Source organism: Callithrix jacchus, chromosome 7, assembly GCF_049354715.1.
Source record: "Callithrix jacchus isolate 240 chromosome 7, calJac240_pri, whole genome shotgun sequence".
Classification (NCBI taxonomy): domain Eukaryota; kingdom Metazoa; phylum Chordata; class Mammalia; order Primates; family Cebidae; genus Callithrix; species Callithrix jacchus.
The window spans coordinates 72,058,207-72,075,026 of NC_133508.1; the positions used below are offsets into that span (position 1 = coordinate 72,058,207).

Consider the following 16,820-nt stretch of genomic DNA (forward strand, 5'->3'; position numbering starts at 1 on the left):
GAGGCCAAGGTGAACCCAGCAGTTCAAGACCAGCCTGGGCAATATGGCGAGACCCCCATCTCTATAAAACATAAAAAGTTAGCTGGGCATGGTGGCCATGCCTGTGGTCCCAGCTACTTGGGAGGCTGAGGTGGGGAATCATTTGAGCCTGGGCGGTCAAGACTGCAGTGAACCATGATCCTGATATTGTACTCTAGCTTAGGTGACAGAACAAGACCTTGTCTCAAAAAGTAAATATACCTATAAATGTTATGAAAAGCCAAAAAAACACAAGCTGAAGTTACTTAATCCATCACCCTTTGAGAAAGAGATGTGGAAAACAATGATTTTTTAAAAAAAAATTAAATGAAAAGGCTTCCTGAAAGAGAAGAGCCTTAAGCTGAGTTTTAGAGGATAAAAAGTTGTTAATCAATGAGAGCTTGTTATGCTGCTCAGGTTGGCCTTGAACTCATAGCCTCACCTCCTCAAGCACCAGGACAACTGGCCAGAACCACCGCGGCTCCCGATAAAAAGTTGTTTACTAGACAAAAGGCAGAGGGCAGAGATTAAGCGTAGGCACAAAAATGAAATCAACATGGTCTCTATTGGAAACTGTCAGCCATAAGCAAAGTGAGAGGCAAAAGTAATGGAAGATGAGCTAGAAAGACAGAGGGAAAGACCAGACAAAAAAAAGCATTAGATGTTATTTTAAGAAACTAAGTAATGGTGAGCAATTTAAGGATTATATGCAAGGAAGTAACAAGGTCAGGTTTCTGTCTTACTCATTTCTTAGGGTATGAGTTTGAAGAAGTAAGGCAATAGTGGGAATACCACTCAGAAAAGTACTGGTTTCATCCAAATGAGAAATAATGAGTGGCTAAACAAGGGTGGTGGTATGCATTTTTTTAAAAGTCAAATTTGGCAGGCGTGGTGTGTCACACCTGTAATCCCAGCAATTTGGGAGGCTGAGGTGGGTGGATCACTGGAGGTCAGGAGTTTGAGACCAGCCTGATCAACATGGTGAAACCCCATCTCTACTGAAAATACAAACTTAGCTGGGCGTGGTGGCACGTGCCTGTAATCCCAGGTACTCGGGAGGCTGAGGCACAAGAATTGCTTGAATCTGGAAGGTGGAGGCTGCAGTGAGCCAAGATCTGAGTGAGCCAAGAGCCTGAGTGACAGAGTAAGAATCTCTCTCAAAAAAAATCAAATTGGTTGAAAAATAATTCACATAAAACAAACTACACACATTTCAAGTATATAAGGTCAATATTCTGACAAATACATACACTCATGTAACCACAATTAAGACAGAAAACATTTCTATCAGCCCCCAAAATTCATTCATGCCCCTTAATAATAAATCCCTCTCTCCACCTCTAGGCTCAGGCAACCACTGATTTGTTTGCTGTCAAAATAAGATTAGTTTGGGTTTTCTTGTATTTCATATAAAAGGAAGCATATACATACTATTTTTGTTTCTGGCTACTTGCACTCAACATGTTTTTGAAACTCATTCATGATATTGTGTATATCAGTAGCACATTCTCTCTTATTACGTTTATTACTCTTTTATTTATCTCTTCCATTATAGAGACACACAAAAATTTGTTTTACATTTATCTACTGATGGAGATTTAAGTTGTTTTCAGTTCTTAGTAAAAAAGCTGCTATGCATGTTTAAGTATACATGTTTCTGTAAACATGTGTTTTAATTTATCTTAGGTAAATACTTAGGAGAATTGCTGGTTATACATAAATAAATGTTTAACTTTGTAAGAAACTATGAACTATTACCAAAAGTGGCTATACATTTTGCATTTCTACCAGCAACATATGAGAGTTCCAGTTGCTCTACAACTTCACCAACACTTGATTTTTTCCTGGTCTTTTTATTTTTTGTCATTCTAGTGGTTATGAAATGATGTATCACTGATGAATTTCCTGGTGACTAATAATACTGAACATATTTTCATGTGCTTATTGACCTTTTTTTCTTTGAAGAGGTAAAGTTTATCCAAATCTCTGCCCCCTCTTTTTATAGCTTTATTAAGGTATAATTGACATGCAATAAATTGAACATAATATCAGATGTACACTTTGATAAATTTTGATGTATACACATTTGAAACCATCAGTACAGTCAAGTTAATGCATAGCCATCACTTCCAAAGATTCCTCATGCTCCTCTGTAATGCCTTCTCCTCCCTACCCTAAGCAACCATTCTCTGCTTTTTGCTACTATAGATTAGTTTGCATTTCCTAGAATGTTCTATAAATTGAATCACAAAGTAAGTAATCTTTTTTTTGATGGAGGCAGTCATTATTTCACTCAGCAAAATTATTCTGTTATTCATCTGTGTTTTGTGTATCAATAATTCATTCCTTATTATTGCTAAGTAATTTTCTACTTTATAAATATACTATAATTTGTTTATTCATTCACATATAGATGAATGTTTGGGTTGATTCTAGTTTCTGGCTATTATAAATCAAGCTGCTATAATCACTCCTCTGCAAGTCTTTATATGGACATGTTCTTTCATTTCTCCTAGGTAAAAACTTATAAACAAAACCCCTGATCAATGTACCTTTATCTTTTTCAAGAAACTGCCAAACTATTTTCCAAAGTTTTTATGACATAATACAGTACCACCACCAGTGTATTTCAGTTATCTTACAACCTTGACAGAATTTGGTGTGGAAATCTTTTTAATTTTAGCCATTTTAAAGGTATGTAGTGGCATCTCACTGTGGTTGTAATTTACATTTTTCTAGTGATTAGTGACATTGAATATCTTTTTATGTATTTATTGGACACTTGTACAACCTCTTTGGTGGACTATCTGTTCAAATCTTTTGCCCGCTTTTTAAAATGGGTTAGTAATGAGTAGTGAAGGGAGAAGATCCAAGACGGCCGTTTAGGAGCAGCTCAGGATTACAGCTCCCAGTGAAAGTGCAGACGGTGAGTGGATGCCACATTTCCAGGCAGATCTTTATTGCCCACAGATCAAGAGATTCCCAGGCGGAGAAGCCCCATGGGTCGCCAGCATGGCCGTTCTGGCTGGCGCAGCTGTTTTGTTGGCATCCTGGAGTGGCAGTTCTCCATACAAAATACACTGGTCTGAGCCTGGGGAGAAACGCTAAATGTGGGTGAAGGGGTGAAAGCAAACAGAACACACTGCCATGTGTGTACCTATGCAACTGTATTGCATGCTCTGCACATGTACCCCAAAACCTAAAATGCAATAAAAAAATAAGAAAAAAAAAATACACTGGTCTGGTTGCCCTTTTAAGCTGGCGATTGGAGCTCCGGGAAGGCAGAGTCACCCATTCATCTGATTAAACAGGGGACTGAAACAGTGAGCCAGGCCAGGAGATTCCCAGGCAAAAAAGCGCCATGAATCTCAGTGCTGTTGCTTCAGCCGGTGCAGTGGGTAACTGCAAAGGAAATCACACAGATCCCAGCGCCTTTTCAGTAGGCGACTGAAACACCTGGGAGAAAGTCAACTGTTAAACTTAAAAAAAAAAAGGCCTGGGGCCTGGCACGGTGGCTCACGCCTGTAATCCCAGCACTTTGGGAGGCCGAGGCGGGTGGATCACGAGGTCAAGAGATCGAGACCATCCTGGTCAACATGGTGAAATCCCATCTCTACTAAAAATACAAAAAATCAGCTGGGCCTGGTGTGTGTGCCTGTAATCCCAGCTACTCAGGAGGCTGGGGCAGGAGAATTGCCTGAACCCAAAAGGCAGAGGTTGCGGTGAGCCGAGATCGTGCCATTGCACTCCAGCCTGGGTAACAAGAGTGAAACTCCATCTCAAAAAAAAAAAAAAGCCTCTGAGGCAGGGAGCCAGGTGATCAGGCTCAGTGGGTCCCACCCCCCACCCTGCAGAAAAAAACAGCAACTGCAAACGCTCTGGGTTGAGAGTTTCACAGCAAGCACAGTTGAACCCAGGGCCATTACCGAGGCACACCACCCCTACGGAAGTAGTCCACCATTGCTGAGGCAGCCTGCCATTGCCGAGGCAATCTGCCATTACAGAGAGAGTCCGCCATTACAGAGGTTGGCCACCATTGCCAAGGCAGTTCTAACCACACCCATATAAACAGGACTGCAGGGAAGTTCACACAGCAGCAGGGCAGAGCCCACAGCAGCTCAGCAAAGCCTCTGCTGGCAGACAGTGACTAGGCTGCCTCCTTGCTGGCCAGGGCAGCCCTGGGGAAAAAAGGCAGCAGCATAATGGAAACTCATAAATAAAGCCCTAACTCCCTGGGACAGAGCACCTGGGGAAAAAAAAGGGGGATTTATGAGTTCTGCTGCAGCAGACTTAAACGTACCTGTCCAGCAGCTCTGAATGAAAAACAGAGCTCACATATCAGCACTTGAGCTCCTATAAAAGACAGACTGTCTCCTCGAGCAGTTCCCTGACCCCCGTATACCTGAACAGTCACCTCACAAAAGACTGATCAGACTGACATTTGGCGGGCATCATTCTGGGACAAAGATAGCAGAAGAAGAAACTGGTAGCAATTTCTGCAGCTGCTGCAGGTGATCCCCAGGCAAGCAGGGCCTGGAGTGGACCTCAGCAGTCCTACAGCAGAGGGACCAGACTGTTAGAAGGAAAACTAAGAAACAGAAATAACTTCATTATCAACAAACTGGATGTCTACACAGAGACCCAACCTGAAAGTCAGCAACTACAAAGATGACAGGTGGATAAATCCACAAAGATGGAAGAAACCAGCACAAAAAGGATGAAAACACACGAAACCAGAACACCTCTCCTCCTACAAGGGAACACAACTCCTCACCAGCAAGGGAACAAGGCTGGATGGAGAATGAGTGTGATGAAATGACAGAATAAGAATTCAGAAGGTGGGTAATGAGAAACTTCTGTGAGCCAACAGAACATGTTCTAAGCCAATGCAAAGAAACTAAGAACCTTGAAAAAAGATTTGATGAAATGCTAACGAGAATGGACAACTTAGGAATATGAATGAATTGATGGAGCTGAAAAACACAACATGAGAACTTCACGAAGCCTGCACGAATTTCAACAGCCAAATTGACCAAGCAGAAGAAAGGATATCAGAGGTCGAAGATCAACTCAATGAAATAAAAAGAGAAGGCAAGATTAGAGAAAAAAGCATAAAAAGGAATGAACAAAATCTCCAAGAAATATGGGACTATGTCAAAAGACCTAATCTACATTTGATAGGTGTACCTGAATGTGATAAAGAGAATGAATCCAAGCTGGAAAATACTCTTCAGGATATTATCCAGGAAAACTTCCCCAACCTAGCAAGGCAGGCCAATATTCAAGTCCAAGAAATACAGAGGACACCACAAAGATATTCCTCAAGAAGAGCAACCCCAAGGCACGTAATTGTCAGATTCACCAGGGTTGAAATGAAGGAGAAAATACTAAGGGCAGCCAGAGAGAAAGGTCGGGTTACCCACAAAGGGAAGCCCATCAGACTCATAGCAAATCTCTTCACAGAAACCCTATAAACCAGAAGAGAGTGGGGGCCAATATTCAACATCCTTAAAGAAAAGAACTTTCAACCCAGAGTTTCATATCCAGCCAAACTGAGCTTCATAAGTGAAGGAAAAATAAAATCCTTTGCGAACAAGCAAGTACTCAGAGATTTTGTCACCACCAGGCCTGCTTTACAAGAGCTCCTGAAAGAGGCACTACACATAGAAATGAACAACCAGTACCAGCCACTCCAAAGCCATACCAAATGGTAAAGAGCATCAACAAAATGAAGAATCTGCATCAACTAATGGGCAAAACAGCCAGCTAGCATCAAAATGGCAGTATCAAATTCACACATAACAATAATAAACCTGAATGTAAATGGGCTAAATGCCCCAATCAAAAGACACAGACTGGCAAATTGGATAAAAAGCCAAAACCCATCGGTGTGCTGTATCCAGAAAACCCATCTCACAGGCAAGGATACACAAAGGCTCAAAATAAAGGGATGGAGGAAGATTTACCAAGCAAATGGAGAGCAGAAAAAAGCAGGAGTTGCAATTCTCGTCTCTGATAAAATAGACTTTAAAGCAAAAAAGATCAAAAGAGACAAAGAAGGACATTACATAATGGTAAAAGGATCGATGCAACAAGAAGAGGTAATGATCCTAAATATATATGGACCCAATACAGGAGCACCCAGATACATAAGGCAAGTTCTTAATGACTTACAAAGAGACATAGACTGCCACACAATAATAGTGGGAGACTTTAACACCCCATTGTCAATATTAGACAGATCAACCAGACAGAAAATTAACAAGGATATCCAGGACTTATACTCAGACCTGGAACAAGCAAACCTAATAAACATTTACAGAACTCTCCACCCAAAATCCACAGAATATACATTCTTCTCAGCCCCACATCATACCTACTCTAAAACTGACCACATAATTGGAAGTAAATCACTCCTCAGCAAATGCAAAAGAACGGAAATCATAACAAACAGTCTCTCGGACCACAGTGCAATGAAGTTAGAACTCAGAATTCAGAAACTAACTCAGAACCACACAGCTTCATGGAAACTGAACAACTGGCTCTTAAATGTTGTCTGGATAAACAATGAAATGAAGGCAGAAATAAAGATGTTCTTTGAAACCAATGAGAACGAAAACAAAACATACCAGAATCTCTCGGACACATTCAAAGCAGTCTCTAGAGGAAAATATATAGCAATAAGTGCCCACATGAGAATCAAGGAGAGATCCAAAATTAACACCCTATCATCAAAATTGAAAGAGCTAGAGGAGCAAGATCAAAAAAACTCAAAACCTAGCAGAAGACAAGAAATAACTGAGATCAGAGCAGAACTGAAGGAGATAGAGACACAAAAAGCCCTTCAAAAAATCAATAAATCCAGGAGCTGGTTTTTCAAAAAGATCAACAAAATAGACAGACTACTAGCCAGATTAATAAAAAAGAAAAGAGAGAATAACCAAATAGATGCAATAAAAAACAATAAAGATGATAGCACCACAGATTCCACAGAAATTCAAACTATCATCAGAGATTATTACAAACAACTCTATGCACATAAACTAGTAAACCTGGAAGAAATGGATAAATTCCTGGACACTTGCCTCCTCCCAAGCCTATACCAGGAGGAAGTCGAAACCCTGAATAGACCAATAACAAGATCTGAAGTTGAGGCAGCAATTAAGAGCCTACCACACACAAAAAAAGCCCAGGTCCAGATGGGTTCACAGCCGAATTCTACTAGACACACAAAAAGGAGCTGGTACCATTCCTTCTGAAACTATTCCAAATAATCCAAAAAGAGGGAATGCTTCCCAAATCATTTTATGAGACCAACATCGTTTTGATACCAAAACCAGGCAGAAACTCAAGAAGAAAAGAAAACTTCAGGCGAGCATCCATGATGAACATAGAAGCAAAAATCTTCAATAAAATACTGGCAAGCCACTTGCAACAGCACATCAAAAAGCTTATCCACCATGATCAAACAGGATTCATCCCGGGATGCAAGGCTGGTTCAACATATGCAAGTCTATAAATGTAATTCACCACATAAACAGAACCAAAGACAAAAGCCACATGATTATCTCAACTGATGCAGAGAAGGCCTTTGACAAAATTCAACAGCCCTTTATGCTAAAAACCCTCAATAAACTAGGTATTGATGGAATGTATCTCAAAATAATAAAAGCTAATTACGACAAACCAAGAGCCAATATCATACTGAATGGGCAAAAACTGGAAGCATTCCCTTTGAAATCTGGCACTAGACAAGGATGCCCTCTCTCATCACTCCTATTCAATATAGTACTGGAAGTTCTAGCCAGAGCAATCAGGCAAGAAAAAGAAATAAAGGGTATTCAAATAGGAATGGAGGAAGCCAAATTGTCTCTATTTGCAGACGACACGATTGTATATCTAGAAGACCCCATCGTCTCAGCCCAAAATCTCCTGAAACTGATAAGCAACTTCAGCAAAGTCTCAGGATACAAAATCAACATGCAAAAATCACAAGCATTCCTATACACCAATAACAGACTTAAAGAAGGCCAAATCAAGAATGAACTGCCATTCACAATTGCTATAAAGAGAATAAAATACCTAGGAATACAACTAACAAGGAAAGTAAAGGACCTCTTCAAGGAGAACTACAAGCCACTGCTCAACAAAATAAGAGAGGACACAAAAAGATGGAGAAACATTCCATGTTCATGGTTAGGAAGGAGCAATATTTTGAAAATGGCGATACTGCCCAAAGTAACTTACAGATTCAATGCTATCCCCATCAAGCTACCAATGACCTTCTTCACAGAACTGGAAAAAACCACCTTAAACTTCATATGGAACCAAAAGAGAGCCCTTATAGCAAAGTCAATTCTAAGCAAAAAGAACACAGTGGGAGGCATCACACTACCAGACTTCAAACTATACTACAAGGCTACAGTAATTAAAACAGCATGGTACTGGTACCAAAACAGAGATACAGACCAATGGAACAGAACAGAGGCCTCAGAGGCAACACAACAGATCTACAACCATCCGATCTTTGACAAACCTGACAAAAACAAGCAATGGGGAAAGGATTCCCTGTTTAATAAATGGTGTTGGGAAAACTGGCTAGCCATGTGCAGAAAGCAGAAACTGGACCCCTTCCTGACACCTTACACTAAAATTAACTCCAGATGAATTAACACTTAAACATAAGACCTAACACCATAAAAACCCTAGAAGAAAATCTAGGCAAAACCATTCAGGACATAGGAGTAGGCAAGGACTTCATGACCAAAACACCAAAAGCATTGGCAACAAAAGCCAAAATAGATAAATGGGACCTAATCAGACTCCACAGCTTCTGCATGGCAAAAGAAACAGTCACTAGAGTGAATCAGCAACCAACAGAATGGGAAAAAATTATTGCAGTTTACCCATCTGACAAAGGGTTGATATCCAGAATTTACAAAGAACTAAAACAGATATACAAGAAAAAAACAAGCCCATTCAAAAGTGGGCAAAGGATATGAACAGACACTTTACAAAAGAAGACATACATGAGGCCAACAAACATATGAAAAAATGCTCATCATCACTGGTCATTAGAGAAATGCAAATCAAAACTACATTGAAATACCATCTCACCCCAGTTAGAATGGCTATCATTAAAAAATCTGGAGACAGCAGATGCTGGAGAGGATGGGGAGAAATAGGAACACTTTTACACTGCTGATGGGAGTGTAAATTATTTCAACCATTGTGGAAGACAGTGTGGTGATTCCACAAGGACCTAGAAATAGAAATTCCATTTGACCCAGCAATCCCATTACTGGGTATATATCCAAAGGACTATAAATCGTTCTACTATAAGGACACATGCATGTGAATGTTCACTGCAGCACTGTTTACAATAGCAAAGACCTGGAACCAACCAAAATGCCCATCGATGATAGACTGCACAGGGAAAATGTGGCACATATACACCATGGAATATTATGCAGCCATCAAAAATAATGAGTTCATGTCCTTTGCAGGGACATGGATGAACCTGGAGACCATCATTCTCAGCAAACTGACACAAGAAAAGAAAATGAAATACCAGCATGTTCTCACTCATAGGTGGGTGTTGAACAATGAGAACACATGGACACAGGGAGGGGAGCACTACACACTGGGGTCTGTTGGGGGGAATAGGGGAGGGACAGCAGGGGGTGGGAAGTTGAGGAGAGATAGCATGGGAGAAATGTCAGATATAGGTGAAGGGGAGGAAGGCAGCAAATCACACTGCCAAGTGTGTACCTATGCAAGTATCTTGCCTGTTCTTCACATGTACCCCAAAACCTAAAATGCAATAAAATAAAATAAAAAATAAAATGGGTTAGTAGTTTTCTAATCAAGTTATAAAAGCTCATTTATTTCTATAAACAAGTCCTTTATCAGACACATAATTTGCAAATGTTTTCCCAGTCTGTAGCTTGCTTTTTCATTTTATTAGTATTAGTTTTTGATTAACAAAAATTCATAACTTTGATGAGCTCCAATTTATCATTTGTTTCTTTTACAATTCATGCTTTCAGTGATATGGCTAAGAAATCTCTGCCAAACCAAGATCACGAAAATGTTCTCCTGTGTCTTCTTCCGTAAGTTTTGTAGCTTCTGTTCTTAAATTTAGATCTATGATCTATTTTGAATTGATTTTCCTGTACTGTGAGAGGTAAGGATCAAAGTTCACATTTTTACATAACATTATCTAATTGTTCTAGCACCATTTGTTGAAAAGATTATCCCTTCCCCACTGAACTACACTGGCCTATCAATTGACCATATATGTATGGGTTTATTTCTAGACTCTATAGTATGTTCCATTAACTTAGTCTAGCTTTATGCCAACACCACTGCCTTGATTACTGTGGCTATAAAGTCTTCAAGTTAGACAGTTTAAGTCCTCCAACTCTGTGTTCTTTTTCAAAATCATTTTGTTCATTCTAGATCCCAATCCATATGACATGGTTATACCCATTTCCTAGAGCTGCCATAATAAATTACTATAAACTTCGTGGCTTAAAACAATAGAAATTCATTCTCTCACAGTTCTGGAGCCCAGAAGTCTGAAATCAAGGTGTTGGCAGGGGCATACTCCCTCTAAAGGACCTAGAGGAGAATCTTCCTTTGCCTCTTCTAGCTCCTAGAGGCTCTTAGCATTTCTTGGCTTGTGGCAATATAACTGTGCTCTTCATGGGGCCATCCTTCTGTAGACAGATCCAAATTTCCCTTTCCTTTCTCTTTTATAAAGATATCAGTCACTGTATTAAGGGCCCACCCTAAATACAGGATGATTTCATCTGGAGATTCTTAACTAATTACATCTGCCAAGACCCTATTCCCAAAAAAGGTCACATGCTGAGGTTCCAGATGGGCATGAATGGGGGGAGGGGAGGACATCAGTCAACCCATTATAGTGGTATTTCTCTTCATTTACTTATTTCTCAGATTCCTCTCAGCAGAGTTTTGTAGTTTTCAGTATACAGTTTTTGCACATATTTTATTAAATTTATGCCTAAGTATTTCATGGCTTTGGGTGTTATACATTTTTTAAAATGTCAAGCTAGGTATGGTGCTGCACACCTAGAGTTTCAGCTACTTGGAAGGCTGAGACAGGATTGCTTGAGCCCAGAAGTTCAAGGCCAGCCTAGGCAATGAAGTGAGACCCCAACTTTAAAATAAATTAAATAATAAAACTTCAATTCCCAATTAGTCATTGCTAATTTAGAAACACAAGTGCTTTCTGCATATTGACCTTATATCCTGCAATCTTGCTAGCTTTACTTAATAGTTCCAGTGGCTTTTATGTAGATTCTTTAGAATTTTCTAGAAATAATCCTATTATCTGTGAATAAAGGCAGTTTTGCTTCTTCACTTCCAATCTCTATTTCTTTCATTTCTTTGCCTTGCATTACAATTGGCTAGGACCTCTACTACAATGTTGACTAAAGTGGTTAGAGCCACTTCCCTATTTGTTAAGTAATTGTCATCTCATTTCCTTTAAGCCTTTGAACATAATTTCTTTTAATTTTTTAATCATTCATATATATATGCATATATATAGATATCTATATTTTAAAGCCTACAGCACCCAATATTCCCACGTCATCTCCCATCCAAGTACTAACCAGGCCCGACCCTGCTTAGCTTCCAAGATCAGACAAGATAATCATATTTTTAACAGCTGCTTTGAAGTCTCTGCTAAATCTAACAGCTGGGCCTATTTAGAAATCATTTCTATTAATGACTTTTTTTCCCTGAGCATGGGTCACGCCTTTCTGATTTTTCCTTGCAAGTCTCATAATAACTGGTTGAAAACTAGACGTTTTAGATAATATACTGGAGTAACTATTGATTCTGTTTTATTTATCTAATGGGCTGATTATTTTTAATAACTTGCCTATACTTAAACTGCAGATGAATTCTCCCATAGTATGTTGCCACTGATGCTCTGCTCAGTTTTTCTTGTTTTTATTTTAGCCTGGCCTTCTAGGGCAGCCAGTGCCTGCATCTTTTAGTAGTCAGACAATGTTCTGGTCAGGGGCTGCTCATAGACCTCAAACCCATAAAGCTTTGCCATCTGCCAGTCTATCTGTGTATTGCCTGAGGAATGCATTCAAAGTTACAGCCAGTTCTCAAGTCTCCCTTAATTTTTACTTTTTATTGGGCTCCCTTGGGTCCCTCATGCACATGCAGGTAACTTCCCAATCAGCCAGAGGTATGCAGAGCTTATCTTAGCCCTTTTATCGCTCTCCTATTTTCAAGATCTTCCCATTTGGTTTCTGGCAGGTCTACCACCTACTCCAACAGGCACTGTAACCTTTGGCTAGCAAAGCTGTGGATTCTCTCCATTCATTCTTAACCAAGTTTGCCACTTTTAGTTGGCAAAGCTGAGAGTTTTCACCTGTCCCACATTAAGTAGACCCCTCTAGCAGAAAATTTGCTAGTGTTCTTTCTTCTTTTTTTTTTTCTTTCCCTTTTCAGTTGAGAGGGGCTCTCGCTATGCTAAGTTCCAGCCCAGTTGGAACTCCTGGGCTCAAAGAGTCCTCCCACCTCAGCCTCCCGGGAGCTGGAATTACAGGCATGTGCCACTGCACTTTGGTTCCTTAAGATGCTACTTTTCATGTTTGGCCACACACTGGTAAAACTATAATTCTTGTCACCAGAGCTGAGTGATGCAGGTATGGACAGATGGGAAACATCCCAAGAAGAAGACCACAGACTTCCACTGTACCTACTCAAATTATTACCAGCCTTTAAAGAATAAATTCTTCGGCTGGGGTGTGGTGGCTCAAGCCAGTGCTTTGGGAGGCTAAGGCAGGATGATTGCTTGAGCCCAGGAGTTCTTCAGGAACGTAGACAGCACAGTGAGACCCTGTGTCTACAAAAAATAGAAAAAGTTAGTGGGTGTAGTGGTGCACACTTGTAGTCCCAGCTACTCAGGAGGCTGAGATGGGAGGATGATTCGAGCTTGGGAAGTAGAGGCTGCAGTGAGCCATGATCATACCAGCCTGGGTGACACAGTAAGACCCTGTCTCAAAAAAAAAAAAGAATTTTTTTCTCAATTTGTTTCTGCTTCTATTTTATTTCTAGATATGTTATAACAATTTTGCCCAGTTTTATACTTGCTTTTTACATAAAAACTACAGATCCCTTCTTGCTGCCATTTTGTAAGTCCTCATTTCTATTTTCCCATTTTTAACATTTATTTTTTTGAAATTCCTCATCTGTTTACTCATTGAAACTATTTTCTGGCCAGATGTAGTAGCTCACACCTGTAATCCTAGCACTCTGGGAGGCCGAGGTGGGAGAACTTCAAGGCCAGAAGTTTAAGAGCACAACATAGCAAGACCCCATTTCTACAAAAAAAAAAAAAAATTGTAATTACCTGGGAGTGGTAGCATACCCCTGTAGGCCTAGCTACATAGGAGGCCAGGGTGGCAGGATCGCTTAAGCCCGTGAATTTGATGCTGCAGTAAGCCAAGATAGCACTACTGCACTCCATCCTAGGCAACAACAAAACAAGATGTTCCTTTGGTTCTGTGAACATACATATGATAGCTACTTTGATGTCTGACTACTAACTCCAACATCTGAGTCAACTTGGAGCCACTTTCTATTGACTGCCTTTTTTCCCTAAGTAGGGCTCACTCTTTCTTGTTCCTTTGCATGTCTGGTCATTTTTGGTTTAACATTGGACATTCTAATAGATGTAGTGACTCTGGATTCTACCGTATTTTCCTTGGGATTATTTGGGGTTTTTTTCCTAGTAGACAAATAGCCTTCCTGGACTTAAACTGTAGACTTTGCTCCCTGCAAGGTTTAACAACTGACATCTCTGTGTAATTCTTAGAGCTTTTTTTTTTTTTTTTTTTGGTGAGAGAGAGTTTTGCTCTGTCACCCAGGCTGGAGTGCAGTGGTATAATCTCAGCTCACTGCAATCTCCACCTCCTAGGTTCAAGTGATTCTCCTGCCTCAGCTTCCCTAGTAGCTGGGATAATAGATATGCATCACCACACCCAGCTAATTTTTTGTATTTTTAGTAGAGACAGGGTTTCACCATGTTGGCCAGGTTGGTCTCTATCTTTTGGCCTCAAGTAATCCACCCACCTCGGCCTCCCAAAGTGTTGGGATTACAGGTACCTGGCCTGGCCCCTGCAGATCTGCCTGTGTAACTGATGATTGACCAAGAATTTGGCCAGAGATTTTACTCAGATTTGGAGCCTGTTTTCACGGTACTTTCTTTGTTTCTGGGGATTCCTCCCTAATTTTTCAGCCTTAAGATTATGTCCACTGATATCTCAAGTTCATAAGACTTCATTTATCTGCCACCTGGTTCCCGATGTTTGGAAAATGCATTCAATTTAAAAACGCAGCAAACTCACCAAGTTCACCTTGTATAGATTCTGTCTTTCAAAGACAGAACTCTACCTCCCTAATCTCTTCCTGCTTTTTCACCAGGCCTCATGGAGTCTGCCCATGCAGGTGTAGTTTAGAGGTACATCCAGGGATTTTAGCAGTTTATAGTCAGGTTATGAGGTTCACCCTCTTCTGTGGTTTTCTTACTTTCATGCCCTCCTGCTAAATTTTCAGATGCTTTTTCTATCATAAATTCTGTTTTTGCCATCATAAGAAAGTAAGGCTGGAGTTTTCCACTGCCACTTTCCTCTGCTGTGGGAGTTGTTGAATGCCCTCAGGCAAAAAAATTTTTAAGCTGCAAATTCACAATTCTTATTACTCCCAGCTGCCATTTTTCAAAAATAAGCTCTCCTCTAGCTTCTATCTGGTTTCGGAACCTTTCCAGTTCCTTTTAATACATTTTTTTACAGATTGTCTAATATTACCTGTGGGAAGGTTTCAGAGACCACTTCACTCTGCCACCACTACTGTAAATTCCCCCTGTGGGATGGATTTTAAAATATTAAGGATCTAATATTTATGAAGCTGTAATAGATCTGGGATTTGGGGAAGAGTCTGAGATGACACCCATGTTTCTAGCCTGAGTGAGGGACTGACTACAGTATTGTCAAAAATGAAATAGACTACAGAAGAGCAACTTTAAGGAAATTACAGGAAAGTTATGTTTTAGAAAAACTGAAGCTAAAATAGCTCTGGGAAATTCAAACAAAAACTAAGACTTGGAATCATGCTCCTAAAACCATGGGAGTGAATGAATTAGGACAGGAAGACATGTAAATAAAGGAAATAGTAATCAAAAATAGAACATTCGGAATATGAAGGCTGTAAGCTGATAAAATGACCAACAAAATTGACTAAGAAGGTATTGTCAGGAAGAAGGAAAAGGACCAGGAATGTGTGGTCCTCACAAGAAAGAAGAGACAATTGCAACCAGTATGAAATAATTCAACAGGGCCAATCAAATAAAGACTGAAAAGAATATACTGCAATTGGCAACTGTGAAGTCACTGGTGACCCTGGCAAGAGTAGCTTCAGTGGAAACCAAATTCCACAGGGCTGAGGATTACATCTAAGTGAATAAAGAAGAGAGAGCAAACGTAGACTACTTTTGATATTTCTAGATAAAAAGGAAAAGGAAAAATGAATGGTAGCTAAAGATGCAAGACGATCAAATCAAGGATATATTTGCAAGTATCAAGTTTGAACAATGAGCATCAAGCTCTGAGACTGAAAATTTAATGATAGAGTTGAGTATTATGCAAATATTTAGGAGCTTATCTTGGGAAGTAAATGTCAGAGAAGGCTTTCAAAAAGAAGTAAAGCCTGGGAAGAGTCTACTAATAAGTAGTTAGGTAGGTGAATAGCAAAAGGTTAAAAAAATAAAAAGGACAAAAAACATGCTGTACTTTCTCTTCCAGTCAAGATGAAGTAAAGCAAGAAGATTTATCCTTCTGAAAAAAATTTTAAAACCAGACAAAATATACTAAACAATGCTTTCAAGATACCAGACATCAGGTAATAAAAAATAGTGATCCCTAAGAAATGAAAAACAAGGTGAACCCTATGATTGCCCCAGCTTACCGTCTAGAAAATATTTCTATGCTATGGCACAGGAAGAGGAAATCCAAGCACAGACCAGCTGTCTTTCTGAGTTGAAGACCTGAGCTGGAAGTCTGGGAAAGAAGGGTGCTATATAGAGACAGAACTCTGAAAATCTGAAGAAGACCCCCTTCAGTACCCAACTGAGTACTGATAATCAAATGTATATGAAGAAACTACACAGGGCCAAGGAAAAAACTAACCTGTATTCTTTTGTTTTGTTTGTTTGTTTTTGAGGAGTCCCACTCTGTCACCCAGGCTGGAGTGCAGTGGTACAATCTCCACTCACTGTAAACTCCGCCTCCCAGGTTTATGTGATTCTCCTGCCTCAGCCTCCCAAGTAGCTGAGATTACAGGCACCTGCCACTGTGCCCTGCTAATTTTTGTATTTTGAGTAAAGAAAGGTTTTTACCATGTTGGCCAGGTTGGTCTTGAACTCCTGACCTTAAGTGATTCGCCTGCCTCAGCCTCCCAAAGTGCTGGGATTACAGGCATGAGCCATCATGCCTGGCTTTTGTTTATTTCTGAGGCAGGGTCTCGCTCTGTCATCCAGGCTGGAGTGCAGTGACACGATCTTGGCTTACCACAGCCTCGACCTCCCAGGCTCAAGCAATCATCCCACCTGAGCCCCACACTAGCTTTTTCTATTTTTTGCAGAGTTGGAGCTTTGCCATGTTGCCCTGTAGTATCCGGATTACAGAGAAAAGTACTCAGGTTCAGATGGGTAAGAAATAGCACCTATTCCAAAAAGCCAGAATGGAAAACTTATT

General features: G+C 40.1%; 1 protein-coding gene across 19 annotated transcripts in view; it reads right to left on the minus strand.

The window, feature by feature from the left end:
- Positions 1-16,820, minus strand: part of KIAA0319L (KIAA0319 like) — a 131,271-nt gene that overhangs the window by 45,881 nt on the left and 68,570 nt on the right. For 4 of the 19 annotated variants that reach the window (XM_078331202.1, XM_078331200.1, XM_035250776.3 and 1 more), the window contains one exon: positions 461-520. The exons of the other annotated variants lie outside the window; for them this stretch is intronic. The gene's annotated coding sequence lies outside the window, so the exon portion shown is untranslated. The remainder of the gene's footprint in view (positions 1-460; positions 521-16,820) is intronic. 19 annotated transcript variants of the gene reach the window in all.